Source organism: Mytilus galloprovincialis, chromosome 8, assembly GCF_965363235.1.
Source record: "Mytilus galloprovincialis chromosome 8, xbMytGall1.hap1.1, whole genome shotgun sequence".
Taxonomy (NCBI): Eukaryota; Metazoa; Mollusca; class Bivalvia; order Mytilida; family Mytilidae; genus Mytilus; species Mytilus galloprovincialis.
The window spans coordinates 52,260,364-52,276,271 of record NC_134845.1 but is presented as its reverse complement, the minus strand read 5'-3'; the positions used below and the strand labels follow the sequence as shown (position 1 = coordinate 52,276,271).

The 15,908-nt window shown below is 31.8% G+C and overlaps 1 long non-coding RNA gene across 1 annotated transcript; it reads left to right on the top strand.

The window, feature by feature from the left end:
- The first annotated feature begins 7,862 nt into the window (after positions 1-7,862).
- Positions 7,863-15,164, top strand: LOC143042177 (uncharacterized). The gene is made up of 3 exons (XR_012967899.1): positions 7,863-8,018; positions 11,660-11,870; positions 14,220-15,164. It is a non-coding gene; the product is annotated as an uncharacterized LOC143042177 (long non-coding RNA).
- Positions 15,165-15,908: the final 744 nt, after the last annotated feature.

The following is a 15,908-nucleotide window of genomic DNA, read 5'->3' as shown; positions in this document are numbered from 1 at the left end:
GATAATAATTCAGAGCTATTTGGTGTTCCAAGTGCCCAACATTTAGAAGTATCAGTGAAAACTGACCAACTCGCAGTAAACCAAATAGTATTATTCGCCTTTTTGACGTTCATGATGAAGGAAGAGCCAGAAAAAGCGCTTTGGTCGCATGCATGCAATTTTAAACGTTTTTTTTTTTTTTTATCGATTGCATGACGATAATATATTCTAATGCAATTATTTTGTAACAATTGTTCTGCTCCGCGTCGCCAGGTAAACTAAATTTGCGACAGTAAAACTACCGATGGACGTCCTTAAAGCTTCAAATACAATACAGTTATCTCTTAATTGCCTTTTATGATTTATTTCAGTTCCAAGAAATAACACGGAAGGAATACTTTTATGTATAGCGTCGCAATGAACGTTGAGGTAGGCGCGCTTCAGCTGGCCCCTAGACAAAAAAGTGTACTGGTTCAGTGATTATAGACGTCATACTAAACTTCGAAATATAACAATGAACTAAAATTAAAATCATACAATACTTAAAAGGACAGAGGCTCCTGAATTGGGACAGGCGCACAAATGCGACGGGGTTAAACATGTTTCGTGAGATCAAAACCCTCCTCTATACCTCTAGCCAATAAAGAATGAAAAACACACAGTAATACGAACAGTAAAACGCACTTGAAAAGGAATTCAAGTCCTATGTCAGAATAGGAAACAAACGAAACTAATCAAAATGACAATGATAATAAATTAACAAAGGACTACTATCTATAAAGCTAGCAGTTACTGCCATACGCCAGCTCCAGACCTCAGTTAAACGGATTGAAAGGTTATGTCTTCATTATGCACACTCTCTCCCTGTTGTATTTATTGCTAATTTGTTCCGGAACATTCATGAAATATGCGTCACTGGCAACAACAAATCAATAATTTAAAATAGGTTGTTTACGTACAAATTACGAAGAAACTTAAGATTCCAGTCCCTTGGACAAAGTAGCCCTTATAGATGGATTTTGATATGTTTTAACTTCACTTTGGCCAAACACCTCTTCAATTTTTTTCGGTTCTTATTTTTCTTGACTTTCAAATTTCAGTTTTCAGCGTTCCGTAGTTGAATTCTTTACTTAAAATTCAGCGTTTTACATTGTACTGGTTTTTCGAGAGCAACATTGGTGTATGGCCAAAAATTGAAAAAAAATCCATCATGCAGCTGACACTGTGGCTTCTCTTTACACGCCCCATTCTGACTGGATGTACCTATATTCTTTTAGTTTGCTAAAAGCCGATTGTCGTACGATAATTTAAAAATGTTCAAATAACAAAATATAAATACGGAACAATAATATCCCTTAATACAAAAAATCCCTTTCCTTTTATTTACTATTTAAAAACAGTGGTTGATCTAGGACCCATAATGGAGCTACATGTACGTATATAATAACCAGTCCAAACGTTGTCTATAAGGGAGCAACCATTTAACTTTAAAAGTAGGGTGTTGTTGTTTTGTCGAAGCGCTAACAATTTTGTTAAGTATATCGCTGATATTAACTTTAATTTGAACAGAATTTTCATCTACAAATAGATAGATGGGCGCTTAATGTAGTACAGCGGCAACTATTACATACATATGAATGCTGAAAATAATGTTTATGGTATACGTTTATATATGATATGAATGGTTTCAACTTTTACAAAACCAGAGCTATAAGTTTGATATAAACGTTTAATCTATTTGGCCTTTTTAATTTTATTTGACTTTATTTGCCTTTTTAACTTGATTTGAATCGAGCGTCACTGATAAGACTTTTGTAGACGAAACGCGCGTCTGGCGCAAAAACCGGCAAAATTTATATCCCGGTATCCAACTATGATGAGTTTATGTAGATACCTTGTAACAGTATCTTGGCTCCAATCTACTAATATTTGGTCTTAGTACTCTTAATTTCAGCGTAAATAAGATATATATATATATCAAAAACCTCCCACATTGTGGACTAGCACAACCTCAATTGGGACACCATGCATTCAGTATTCCTACCGTACCAAAAAAAAAAAAAATAACTAAAATCATTGATATAAGGCAATATAATTATGATCGTCATACAACCGATAACCAGATGCTCCACAGGGCGTAGCTTTATACGACCGCAGAGGTTGAACCCTGAACGGTTGGGGCAAGTATGGACACAACATTCAAGCTGGATTCAGCTCTAAATTTGGATTGTGATTAAATAGCATAGGTTTCTGACACAGAATGAATGTGTTCTAATGAACTTAAAATTTTTGTTTTCTCTTAGAGCAATTCACTATGCTGTTGAATATTAATCCTCTCAAAAAAATGTTTGAAGAAATTTTCTTTTTTATTTATGAAATTTCAAATGAGAAAAATTGAACCCAATTTTTTTAATCACATCCCCCTTTCCCTTATTCCAAAACTAATCTCAATTAAAATTTCTAATGGAGTTTGCAACAATAACTACTCATTTAAATACATCATAAAATATTAAGATGTAAAAAAACTGCTTGTTATCACTGAATGGTAAAGATTATTTTAATTTATCAGTTGGTAGTAAAAAGTGAATATACATTGTATATTGTATATAACAAAGATTTAAGTTGATTCTGGACAAAGAAAGATAACTCCAATTAAAAAAAAATCTTGCTATTGCACAATATTTTGCAATTAGATATTTCTTGCTTACTATTCTGGACAAAGAAAGATAACTCTAATTAAAAAAAAAATTGCTATTTCACAATATTAGGCAAATAGATATTTCTTGCCATTGCGCAATACTGTGCAATTGAAAAGACTTGCTATTGCACAATACTTAATATAATAATTTTAGATCCTGATTTGGACCAACTTGAAAACTGGGCCCATAATAAAAAATCTAAGTACATTTTTGGATTCAGCATATCAGAGAACCCCAAGATTTCAATTTTTGTTAAAATCAGACTAAGTTTAATTTTGGACCCTTTGGACTTTAGTGTAGACCAATTTGAAAACAGGACCAAAAATGAAGAATCTACATACACAGTTAGATTTGGTATATCAAAGAACCCCATTTATTCAATTTTTGATGAAATCAAACAAAGTTTAATTTTGGACCCCGATTTGGACCAACTTGAAAACTGGGCCAATAATCAAGAATCTAAGTACATTTTTAGATTCAGCATATCAAAGAACCTAACTGATTCATTTTTTGTCAAAATCAAACTAAGTTTAATTTTGGACCCTTTGGACCTTAATGTAGACCAATTTGAAAACGGGACCAAAAGTTAAGAATCTACATACACAGTCATGACAGTTAGATTCGGCATATCAAAGAACCCCAATTATTCAATTTTGATGAAATCAAACAAAGTTTAATTTTGGACCCTTTGGGCCCCTTATTATGTTGGGACCAAAACTCCCAAAATCAATACCAACCTTCCTTTTATGGTCATAAACCTTGTGTTTAAATTTCATAGATTTCTATTTACTTATACTAACGTTATGGTGCGAAAACCAAGAAAAATGCTTATTTGGGTCCCTTTTTGGCCCCTAATTCCTAAACTGTTGGGACCTAAACTCCCAAAATCAATACCAACCTTCCTTTTGTAGTCATTAACATTGTGTTTAAATTTCATTGATTTCTATTTACTTAAACTAAAGTTATTGTGCGAAAACCAAGAATAATGCTTATTTGGGCCCTTTTTTTGGCCCCTAATTCCTAAACTGTTGAAACCAAAACTCCCAAAATCAATCCCAACCGTTCTTTTGTGGTCATAAACCTTGTGTCAAAATTTCATAGATTTCTATTAACTTAAACTAAAGTTATAGTGCGAAAACCAAGAAAATGCTTATTTGGGCCCTTTTTGGCCCCTAATTCCTAAAATGTTGGGACCAAAACTCCCAAAATCAATACCAACCTTCCTTTTGTGGTCATAAACCTTGTGTTAAAATTTCATAGATTTCCATTCACTTTTACTAAAGTTAGAGTGCGAAAACTAAAAGTATTCGGACGACGACTACGACGACGACGCAGACGACGACGACGACGACGACGACGCCAACGTGATAGCAATATACGACGAAAAATTTTTCAAATTTTGCGGTCGTATAAAAATGAAAACATAACGTTAAAAGTTACGACCGAAGCGCTTTTCTAGATCGACCTTCTTAGGGAACGCTCAAAGCTGAATATTAAGGGCCAACAAATTACAAAGTACAGATTCAATGATATATTCTTTAGCCAACATGATTGCAGAAAGTAAGAAGTCGTAGAGCAAAACAGAAAAAATTGAAATCAAATGAGATAATACACCGTGTATTGAGCTGTTCTATTGCTTAAAGTTCAGTAGAAAATATATATACTTGCTCAACCTAAACATATTATTTGACCTACTGCGAGTAGTTCAGTTTTTACTGTTACTCCTGTTTCTCCTAGAATATGGGTGCTAGAAAAACCAGCAAGTAAAATGGCCAATATCAGATCCGTAAGTCTTGTTTTGAAATGAATTCTCTTTTTTTGAGAAATATTCATTTTGTCATCTAATTGTTCACCACTTACATCTGTGGTTTTATTTCAATTTCATACATTAACTTTTAAGTATCAGTATGTTTTCAATTCATATTGTTTCGTTTCGTTCCGCTTTTATTTCGTTTCGCTTTTTACAGGTACCCCTCTTTTTGCCCCTTTTCTATTTTTGATATTTTAATCAAAAATTTAAAATATCAAACTTTCAAAAAGTGAAATAATCAACCTTGCACGTAAGGTTTAATATTTTAGAAGTTTGATCAAAATCCTAAACTATCAAATTTAAAAACGATATTTAGAATTTTAATATTTTAATAATTTGGGTAAAATTTCAAAATTTCAAAACTTTTACACAATTTGAAATTTTGATATTTTAAAACTTTGATCAAAATTCCAAAAATCTAAAGTTTCAAAACTTTTTAAAACTTTGAATTGATAAGTGTTACACGGACCTTTAATGAGCTGTGCAGTGAAACCTACAGTAAAGAATAAATCAACGTACCGATTTTTGGTCCGTGTAACACTTGTCAATTCAAAGTTTTAAAAAGTTTTGAAATTTTAGATTTATGGAATTTTGATCAAAGTTTTAAAATATCAAAATTTCAAATTGTGTAAAAGTTTTGAAATTTTGAAATTTTAACCAAATTATTAAAATATTGAAATTCTAAATATCGTTTATAAATTTGATAGTTTAGGAATTTGATCAAAATTCTAAAATATTAAACCTTACGTGCAATTTTGATCTTTTCACTTTTAGAAAGTTTGATTTTTTAAATTTTTGATTAAAATATCAAAATAGAAAAGGGGCGAAAAGAGGGGTACCTGTAAACACTGATGTAAACACGGCTCCGATAACAATCATTCTTAGTTATAAATAAATATCACGAAATATATCAAATCATTTTTAATTACAAAATAAATAATGAAAAGAAGAAGTCGTTTTTTTTTTCTTAAAACATATTAGACATCACATGGGATAACAGTATGCTGAAATTTTAAGGTTGTGCATCTATCAAAAAAAAAATAAAAAAAATAGTTAAACCTATTTAAACCGGAATCAAATAAGTTGATTTAAATCTCTTATATAAGGTTAGCGTTGGGATAAATAATTCAAAGAGATTTAAATCAACTTATTTTATTCCGATTAACATCACAACAAAGAAAGATAAACAGTATAAAATATCCATTGACTTGGCTTATCTGTTTATAATGTAATGGCAGTATGTTACTTTGAGAACAACACCAGTTTATTTTAAGGAGCATAACTCTTCCATTTACAGTGTATTGTTTTCATAAAGGGACGTAAGACAAGATAAATGAATTTATGTTTAAAACAAAATTAAAAAATCCAAAATCAGTCGGGATTTTTTTTAATGAAATTCTGGCCTTTGCGATCCTGTCCCATGCTGGCAGGAATTTACGAACACAGATAAGTAAAAAACAGTCATATAACTTTCTCCTCCAATGCAATACTCTTCACTTTTAAGCATCTGCTCTATCACCTTCGCAGCTACGTATTAACCACGTATTATTTGTAAACAATCTTTGCAATGATTTTTTGATGGATCAAATGATGGCCTATTGCATAGAAAACACATTGTGTTCCTCTTTTAGCAGTCGGTTCCAGCAAGGTTCGATATGAGAGGTTTTCTCAAAATCGATTAGGTATCGTATCTAATATCTGAGTTTTACGGCATTGAATTATATCACTTTGGTTCTTTTTTCATTCCTTCTAACAATGCTATGACGGACGAGTATGTGTAAACAAAAACAGATCTAGAGCAAAGCTACTTCCTATACACAGGAAAACAGGAAAAAAAAAAACACAAGAGGAAACATGCAGCAGTCGTCAACATCAAACTACTACAGTTTACAAAAATATCAAAATTGTCGCGAAACAGTTTCTGCAAAAGTAGTTGACATAAATTTGTCTGATAGGCTAGTAGACTGCATTTGGAATCGGTTCTAAGTTCTCTTCAAATCTGTCAGTAACTGTCACAACGGGTAATTTCCAGAGGAACTTCAGAAGTTTATTAGGAGGAACAACTAAATGTTGACAATGCAATACTAATATTTTACCCGCTATGAAAAAAAAGTCGGAAGTGTTCCTCGACCAGTACAATAGTCTTTCAAAGGATAATACTATATGATAATAGTTATTATAGTATTTTTGATAATAATCACGGAAACATAAGAAGAGTATTTTTCTTCGCTTGTCATAGACGTTAACATATAAAATTGTAATTCTCCCAATCCTTCTTATAAAAAATTGCTGTTTAGTTGAACCTGACCTGAGTATGTTGAAAACATACATGTATAAAACGACCACAGGAAAGGCAGTCTACATGTACATTTTGTGTAACTGTAAATTTAAAGAAATCTGAAGCCAAACGGGACATGAAATTAGACGAAGTAAAATCGTAGATTTTGAGAAAAGAACTGATATATGCTTCTAAAGCAAAAGAAACTTCAAATCAAGAATTTATGTCATTATTGTCTCACTCTGAGACCATGAAAAATAAGTCGTATGGAACAAGTTCTAATTATAATATATTTTTTAATGTCTTTCAAATAATCATTATACTAAATAAGGTCATGAGTGCATTTTATTTTACACAAACTTCAATCCATAACTTTAATATAATCGACAAAAATGTTTAATCAAATACTAGGATAGTCGCTAAGAACAAAATTGGAGAACTTACATACGTAGGTAAACAAATTTTCCATCGAAATTATTGTAGACTCATATTATAGTGTATAATACTGAAGAGCAATGGCTGATTAAGAGGTGTATTGGTAGGTGTATGCCACCCATTTGTTTTGAGAAATCATTGCATTGCTTAAAATCGTTTTATATTATTTCGAATTGTCTATTTAGAACAGCTCATCGAACACTAGATCCGCACCTAGCAAGATAGTAAAATTCTGATAACACAACTATATAGCATATTATTGTAAGAATAATTTGATAATCAAATTTGCATATACATGCAAAAAATATGACAATGAAACGTATAACTGTCTGCACTTACAGTACATAAGTTTAATTACAATGTAAAAATCATGCTTCAGTGATTCCCTATATATAATCAACCAAATTTCCCCCATAAAACGGGGGGGGGGGGGGGGGGGGGAGGGGGTGAGGGCGAAGCGCGCCCTCCCCGACCCCTAAATCCACCTCTGGTAAAGCAATGAATAACATTAAAGAAAGTGCAGTATGGTTTGATTTGCATGCGTTTAATGCGATACTTTTTTCCCGGTAATTTCTCGTCTACATTTACAAAGGAATATCGTCCTGCTTCCCTATTGTGCACATCTTTACATTTATAATTTCTTAAACGGGTCTGGTTGTAAATCAACAATATAATTATAAAAATACTTCTGTATTTTGTAATTTCCCCTGGACTTTGTTAATACGTGCCAGTGCTCATCTTAGTACACGTTTACCTGACTAATTAATACGCATCCGCATTTAATGAAGTATTTCCTTCAACAAAATGGAAGCGCAAGGTAAGACGTTTCTTCTACTTATAAGATATGTAATATATGCAGTCATAGAATATAAAGAAAAAAAAAAGGAATAAAATAGACGAGAAGTATTCGTCAATAAAAAGCACTTAAATGTTACAAAAACTGTATATTTATTTCTAAATATAAGGAAATATGACAGCTTAAGTAATATACGTTTTTTCATCTTTTTTTTCCTTCGTATTTTTCGGCTTTTCCCTTTAACTTTTCTAAAGTTTTGTTTTCACTTTTTAAGCGTTTTTTTTTAATAATTCTAGTCTCACCTATATAGTTTGTATTACATAATTCATAGTAATTACCTGATGATAAACGACATAAGTTTTTACAATCTTCTCCAGTAGACATTCACGTAAAAGTTTTTGACAATTAAAAAAATAATCACTATTTATTTCAGTAAAAACTGTAAGTTATACAGTCAACCGAAATATGTCGTTTTTCAAAATCTGAAAAAGTTATACAGTCAACTGAAATATGTCGTTTTTCAAAATCTGAAACAATTTTATAAATGAAGGCAAACGGCCTATTTCAAATTAAACAAAAAACATATTTCACGGACAACGGCAACTGCTTGACACTTAAGTATGTGGCGGGACTAAAGATGTCCTATGGTGAACCAACACTGTGACAACATAACACGAAATGTTCAATTCGATTGGAAAGGGTTCGACTCTTCAAATCTGCATGTGCAGACAAAGACAAAACTTACACATTTAAGTACTATACATACAACAGTTACTGTAAACTTACTAAACTCTAAAGAGTAAACTTGTTCTCCAGGACTATCAATCCCTCTTGTAACATAAATTTGTGTTTCAAAACCATCTTGATCAAGGGTAAATCACAAACGTTCCCGGACGTGTCAAAAAGGAAGAAATAGAGGAGAAAAAACCACACACTGGTACTATTCTTAGTTCCTATATATCGTCTCTCATTCTTAACTTAATGATTTGTGGAATCAATTAACTTAAAGGTAATCTCGTTTAAAGAGGCAAATAGATACATGTACCACTGTCTCTAAGTTCATGACAAAATGTGCCTGCATGTATTATGGAATTAGTTTACACTAAATTTCAAATAATCACATATAATAAAGTTGTTAAAAAAATCAAATTATAACAAAAGCATTCCTCCATTTTGTGATTTTGATACACGTATGACTGTGTTTGTAGTGTCGGTGAACCCGGATATTTCTATATACAGGTGTCAGACCACCAAAAACAAAAACTGTATTATTTACAACTACTCCCTCAAATTTAAAAAGTAAAAGTAGCCCTACTCTGACACACAAATATAGTGATTTTGATTACCTTGTTTACTAAACTAACCAACAAATTTGCAGAAATAAACTTTTGGTGAAATGTTTTAGCCAAAATTTACTTTTATTTAGTTTGCATTAAAAAAAATCAGATTAATGTGATCCATAGTATACTAATTTAAGATTTCCAGAAAACCAGGATTTATTTTGGTAGTACCTCAGTGCGGGACGTCTCTTTTTTCTTATAAGACTTTAAAGGTAGGTTGAAAATTGGCATGTAGAAAGGTGGTACATGTACAATTGATGATATACCTGGATTCTATGGAATTAAACTTAAGGTAAAATATTTTAATTTAAAGCTGTGAAAATTGTAAAATTTAGTTGAACAGATAAGGATTTTTAATGGTGGTCTAACACCTACATGTATATAATGTATAGCTTCTTTCACTTGGATCCAAATAGCTAGTTTTATCAAATGCATGTTTGGTGTACACTGAATCCCCTTTTAACAAGAATAAAATTAGAAGTGGAGAGTTAGCCATTGAAAGCAACACAAGATAACATTAAAACCGAAAGCAACAATTAAAAACACGGAATCTTCAACATCAACATATACATACATATAACGCCGCGAGTCTTCAAAAGTTAATTTTTGACAAGCTTTTCCTTGTGGTTTACATGTTCAACATGGTCTATTTCATTGCTAACTGTTTACAAGCCATAAAGAAGCGAATCCAAAGCAAAATTGCATCTTTTTCACCGTAAACTGTGACTGTTTCAATTGAGAAGTGTTTTTTTCTTTACATTTTTATTATATTTAGTAAGGACCGATTAAAAAAATTTGTTGATGCATCATCGTCATATTTGAAAAGAAGTTTTGTTTTCTCTTATATTCTCTTCAGATAAAGTCTCATCGAATTTCGCATTATATATACATATTTAGAATTGTACGATTCATAAAAACTGTCAAAAGTTTATTATAGTATTTAACATTCAATCTGAATCTAAAAGCGGGACCATCTCAAAATATACATTGATACTTCGTCACATGATTCTGACTATGCACCTCGTGATAATAAAAAAATATTGGTATCACGTGCATTTTTAAAAAGATATTAAAAAAGATTCTTTCAATACAAATTTACATTTTCATAGCCGTTAAGTGTACACAAGACTATTTAAACCTGTGTGCTATGTACTAAATAACTGCAACTATATTTTTATTAATTGATATCAATGATATATATGAAAGAATATTATATATGCAGTTTCAACAAAAGTCTTAATTTTAAGTTTACTGTCAATGCCCTGGAAGAATTCATTACTCAAATTTAACTATTATATAGAAAAAGGTAAAAAGCGGTCAACATGATAGGTTTTCAGTGTGAAAGGTGAGGTGTTATAACATAGCAATAGACCTGAACTACAAAATTTATAAATGTATGATGCTTGTTCAATGATATTCTGCGAGGCAAAATGCAGGAATTAAAAGTGAAAAAAAGGATGCAAAGCTACAGATAAAAATAAAGGATATTGTCTGCAGTTGTTCTGTTCCAAGTCAAGGGAATATATGGTTGATGCTTTCTTTGAAAATTTGTTTTTTTTTAAAATCGGTGTGGATGCACATGTGTCTTAGTAATTCTCAACATGTCGGAAAATTGTAGCAATTTTTTATTTGGTTGCAAAAGCAGTTGCTTTGGCATGTAAAATGAATTATTCTGATAACACATCACAGTTTTATAAATTGTGTAAGTATTTAATTTTGACTCTAACTAATAGATGCAAGTCTTAATGTCCCAAGTTAGAGGAAGTGATATGGGCGCTCGTTAACATTTTTAACACTGCCGCATATTCTGTATGTGCCTGTTCCTAATGAGGACCATGTAATTCAGTGGTTTTCGTTGGTTGCTGTGTACCATATTTGTTTATCGTTCCTTATTTTGTACATAAATCTGGCCTTTAGTTTTTCGTTTGAATTATTTTACATTTGTCATTTGGAGGCATTTTATATTTTACTATGCGGTATGGGTTTTACTCATTATTGAAGGCTGTAAGGTGATCCATAGGTGTTTATTTCTGTATCATTTGGTCTCTTGTGTAGAGATGGCTTATTGACAATAATTCCCCGTCTTCTTATTTTTATATAAGACATCTTTTGTGTTTTTTTCTATTATAAAATGTGATTTAAATACATACAATTCAAATATTTATGAAATTGTCTTCCTAAGCATTTTGCATTAATCGAGCTTTGGAGGTTATTTAACACACAAATGAAAAATAAACCATTACAAATATGTTTTTGGTGTTTGTCTTTTTTTCAAATTTAATATATCGTTGTTATAATCAAAGATATGTTTATATGTTTTAGCCCCGCCCCCTTATGGTCCACCAAGCTACCCACAAGGCCAGACACAACAGACGATAGTTGTAGCACAACCAACGGTAGTGGTGTCCCCACAGTACGGCGATTCTCCGGTAAGGATACAGTGTCCGGCATGTAAAGCAGATGTGATGACTTCAACTTCTTGTGAACCTGGGATGCTGGCGTGGATTATTTGTTTAGTTTTGTTTTTCACTGGGTATGCTGTAAATTCAGAAATTATTGCGCGCATTTATTATTTCGATTGTTGAATATTGGACACAAATCCGATTTGATTATTGCCATTTCAGGAAAGGTAAAATACAAATTTTACAAGGGCATTTTTGTGGAAAATAACCCATATACTCTTTAATATAAGACGTGTCAGTATATTAAAGTATATAATTATATACGATTTTTGACAGAGACAAGTGCATGTCTGTGAAATAATTCCATCAAATTGAATGCGCGGTTAGAATTTGTCAGCGCAATTTTCGCAAAAATAAAAACATCGCATTGATTTCTTTCTTGAATATCATATCATTGAACTAAATAACTGGTTCATTGACAAACTATTAGTATCGACAAGATTTTTGACCGTATAAGTGTTCAAAATTGCATTGGAATTTTCCGGTAATATATATATATGATTATTTAGTTAAAGTGTATTTCAAAAACATTGCGTTTTCATGATGTGATTTTTAAAAGCACTTTAATCTGACTACATTATAAAAATAATAAAATGCCGCTCAAAAGCAGTTTCTTTGATATTGACATTTCAGTTCTATAAATTATTTATGTGATTTTTACTATAATAAATAGATACAACTCCCTCTGGATGTTGAACCGCAAGTGTTCAAAAACTGGCTACGAATTATTACATATTAAGTTATGTTTAAATTAATCAATAATAAAATCAATGTTATAAAATAATACCGATGAAAAAAGTCCCGCTGGACTTGGAAAGAGCTAGAATGAGTGAAGAAAAAAAGAAAATATATTAAAAAAAAAATTTGATGGTAAAATAATTCTAATTTTTTCACTTGTTAAAAATGGTAATTTTTCCTTATGACTATGTTAAAAATAGTGATTTTTCCTTTATGACGATGTTAAAAATTGTGACATATGTGCTTATTTCATGGTTTAAATTAGGAATATATGAATACCAGTAAAAGCGAAAGATACCAGGGGGACATTCAAACTCAACCGTTAACAATATACGGACAACATCATTGCTATAGAAAAGAAAAAGACCATGCAACAGATAAATATTAGTACACAAAACACAACATAGAAAACTAATGATAACAAAACCCAACAAAAACTAGGGGAGGGGGTTCGGTTCTTCGGAAAGGTAAGCAAATCATGCTTTACACGTGGCACCGTCGTGTTGCTCATGTTAGTAAAAAACAGTAATATTAGTAAGACTAAGGCATGGGTAAAAGTGATATGAGTGTATAGTTACAACATTATGAACATAATTACCCATTATCATCTGTGAGTGTTATTCCATAACGGTCAACAAACTCATGATGGTGTCCGTAAAACTTACGAAGGGATGATTTCAACCTCACCACTTGGTAGTTTCGTGGTGAGCAGAAATTCTCTATCAAGTTATCAATGATATGGAATACAAGCTCTGGAATAGCGTATCAACTGGGGGATATATTCTCCGTAATAATTTTTATGCATCAACATTCCAGCAGCACCGGCATACGGAGTCCGATTTGAAATTCATAATTGGGAAGTTGAAATGATCTCCTTTGCGTTAAAGTTTTATTTTCAACCGATTCTCATTGTCAATTTCTAGATGTGAGTCAAGATATGAGGCAAACTTAACTGTATGATATGTTGTATCCTTTATCTCAAGTTCGATCCGTTCATGGAAGTAATATTGAGTTTAAATATTACTTCCATGATCTGATAGATGTGTTCAACATAGTCATCATTATTTTTTTTATTATTAAGTGAGAGAACATCATCTTTTAATATATAGTGGAAAGTAAATTTAATGGATACTGCTAACTTCTTTTCTTTGATCCTTATAATTTTATGTATGAAGGCTTCTCCATATGAATAAAGGAACAAGTCGAAAAGATGAGGGGCACAGTGGTTTCCCAGGGAAATGCCGATCGTTTATCGAAAACATGTCCTCTAAACGTGACAAACAAGTAAGGAGTCCTATCACTGTCATTCATTTACAAGTATTCTCGAATAAGCTCACTAGTAAAAACAATGCTGATCCTTATTGACATTGTTAATGTGACCTCTGAGTATTTAACCTTGTTAACACATGTATTTGACCTTGCTAGTAAGTGTGACTATCTGATATTGTTATTGTTAGCACATGTATTTGACCTTGTTAGTTAGTGTTAATATCTGGTCTTGTTAATGTTAACACATTATTTGACCTTGTTATTGTTAATATCTGGTCTTGTTAATGTTAACAAATGTATTTGACCTTGTTAGTTCGTGTTAATATCTGGTCTTGTTAATGTTAACTCATGTATTTGTTAATTAGAATATTTGACCTTGTTCATAACATATGTCTGTGATGATATCGTTTCAGGTTCTGGTTATGCTGTGTTATTCCGCTCTGTATTGATTCCTGTAAAGATGTAACTCACACGTGCCCTAACTGTAGACATGTTGTTGGGAAGTTTAGTCGAATGTGATAACACGTGGCCTAACTGTAGACATGTTTTGGGGAAGTTTAGCCGAATTTGATAACACGTGCCCAAATTGTAGACATGTTGTTGGGAAGTTTAGCCGAATGTGATCACTGCATGCTAACCCTAACAGTTAAAACTAAAACTATTGTATAGCGATCCAATCCTCTGTTATATATGTTTTCTTAATACTTAAGGATGTACTTAAGTGAAATTAAAAAAATCTAGAATCTAAAATTGATAACATATTAAAGTTGGAAGTGCATTAGTTAAGGAACAAAATAAGCAGAATCTGCTTATATTTTGGTAAATGACCTTTTTTGAGCTTTTGAAGACTTTTATGAAAATAAAATGGGTGTTATGGGGCAAACTATTTTACCTTGCATTGAAGGAAAAAACAAGGAGTCAGAACGTATGACACAAATTCTTCAACCTTACATAAGTACACCATTAAAGCATCGAACACTCATTTTCATGGTGGGGAGGGGGTAGGCATAATGGGCATGCAATTTATTGGGTTTCAGCAACACACTATTGGTCATTGGTCATTTATGTTATTAAAAACATAGTTTGCTTTTGTATAAAGTGAATATTTTTTGTCTTGCGAAAATATAACACTGCTCTTCTTTTCCCATAAAGTGTTTGCTTGTCTTCAATATAAGCCTTAGGGAATACATTGATAATAATTATTTACTATGTGATATACCTGCATTGCTGTAATAATCATTCATGCTTTTTATGCCGTACGTTTTAACAACTTGATTAATGTCCCTTTGCACAAATGTGCAGTTTATTATGACAAAACTACTTTATAAATCGGTCATATAAAATTTTACAATTTATTTTCCCCATAAAAAAAATAATGTATATTTTTCATAGTTTTAGAATAAATTACAAAGTATCATACACATGTCGTGTAAAATATTGTGTACAGAACCAACATTATTGTACTGAATTGTGTATCAATATGTTTTTAATTTGTTTAAATACTATAAGTTATATGGTTCGCTACTGACCCCCTACGGATCCATAGAGGGTTAGTAAAATCCATAGGGGTTGAGGCCGGAGGCCAAGTCCCCTATGGATTTTATTCATCCTCTATGGATCCGTAGGGGTTAGTAGTTAACCGTATAACGAATTTATCGCACGCTGGACCTTTTCTGCTGCGTTTTGTTGAAAAATAAACGATGAAACAGAACAACATTCATATAGATAATGTCACCATTAACGCGTCATGAACCCCCTATGAAATTTACTAACCCCTACGGTCTCATAGGGGTCACCACGTGACGGTGTTAAACCAATCACAACGTGATATTTTACCCGCAGTGCGATAAGATATTATAGTATTGAATAATTATGTTCAAATTCATCGTATTCATTGTAAAAATACTTTTTGAATATTAAATGGTTTTATTATTAAAGGAATGCCTTATATATTTATTCAGTAAGATCAAGATTTTCAATTAGATAAATTCATATGGTGGAAAGCACGAACAAATAAACTCATCATAGATACCAGGACTAAATTTTGTATATACGCGAGAGGCGCGTTTCGTCTACAAAAGACTCATCAGTGACGCTCGAAT